Source organism: Trachymyrmex cornetzi, unplaced genomic scaffold (assembly GCF_001594075.2).
Source record: "Trachymyrmex cornetzi isolate Tcor2-1 unplaced genomic scaffold, Tcor1.1 scaffold206, whole genome shotgun sequence".
Classification (NCBI taxonomy): Eukaryota; Metazoa; Arthropoda; class Insecta; order Hymenoptera; family Formicidae; genus Trachymyrmex; species Trachymyrmex cornetzi.
In genome coordinates, this window is record NW_017296702.1 from 37761 (window position 1) to 39489 (window position 1729).

The window sequence follows — 1729 nt, forward strand, 5'->3', positions numbered from 1 at the left end:
AGATATAACTTTATAATGTCCGTCAATGTAGGCATGTACAGCAGACGGTTTAATGAATACAACAGGACGTGACAGGAATGTGAAAATGCGTGCCACCCCCTCGTGCTTCCGTTATTGAAAAATTCAACGCGATGCGTCCGCAACTCCCCTGATTCACGCGACTCATTGTAGGCGTGTGTAAATGTATGTGTGTGTGCAATCGCGTGTATCGTGAGAACCCGAGAGCGAGTAGTGGAGCGCGCGCGCGCGAGACGTACAATGCGACGACGACGGGCGTCACGACGATAATAGGCAGTATTCATTAACGAGAAGCGACGATTAAATGGAACGCGCTGCCGCTTTCTGTCGTTGTTGCCTTTTGCCGTCCTTATTCACGCGCGCGCCGAGATTGGATCGCGCTCTCTGGGAAGAATCGCGGAGGGGTGGAGGGTATCTGGTACGGCTACGGCTCATTTACGAGTAACGAATGCGGCCGCGAATCGGCAACGAGGTGAATTTCGCGAGGGATCGCGAAGGTGAGTGAGTAAGAAGGCGAAGAACGCAAGATCTTGTTACTTGTGACGTACTGACGTGGTGAAGTCCACAATGGCATTACGGGCCGCGCGCGGTGGATGTGTGTGACACGACACGACACGAGGCGCGTCGCGCGTCGCGCGTGGTGGAGGAAGTCGGCGGGAGTCGCGTCGGCGCGGGCGCGGGCGCATCGTGGTAAACGACGTCGACTGACCGTCACTGACGTCGACGCTATCGCCGTCGTCGTACTGTCGTCGACATCGGGCGTCATCTCGATTATCGCGATCGTCGAAGCCGTACGCTGAATACCGAATCGTATAAATCGTATTCCGCGCGCGTTGCAATCGGCCGCGTTAACGGCAGTTCGTATGATTCATGTACCACGCGGTTCGTACTTGACCGAGATAACGAGACGGTTGTGGTTGCGCCGTGGTTCGCATCGTCGGTGGCCGTTCCTTTCCTAATGGGAAATATAGAAGGATGCCTATCAGTTTGCGAAGTTTAATTGGAAAGACCGATCGCGCGACCGCATTTATAATTAAGTCTCGGAGCGAGAATTAGTAAGAGTATAAACGAGGGTATTTTTTGAATCCGTACCGAGCGACGTATTGATGCCGTCATCGCCGTTCGAAGTGACGTAAAACGTCACGGACATTTGCTTTTCGATTCAACATGATATTATTGAAACGCGAATCTTCTCGAGCGAAAAAGAGAGAGAGAGGGAGACCGATCGGAAATAGACGGCGTAACCGTGAAGAGACGTGCGAGCCTGCATTACGGCGTTAAAGAACCGAGGAATAACGAACAGGTACGCGCTTTCGTCGCCATCGACAGTGCTGGAGAACGAGGTCTCCGTCCCCGTTCGGAAATTTTATTTTAGCCGGTGCTCCGTTTTCCGCTGCTCCAGACGACACTCGTTTGACTCGTTCTCCACGTGGAGTAGAGATTCAAACGTATAACTGTCGACTCGAATTTTTCGCGGAAGAGAAAGATCGTCGAACATGGGAAGGATCTATTAAAAGTAAATCGAGAAAACAGGAGGGGGGGAGAGAGAGAGAGAGAGAGAGAGAGAGAGAGAGCCCTCGAGGCTACGGGCTCGGAAGAGGGCGGTTCGCATCTCGTTTGGATTCCGCTCGTTCAGCTCAGCTCGGCTCGGCTCGGCCTCCATATGACGCCCCACTTAGTCCGCTAGGGCAGCGCATCCGCCACTGGCTGG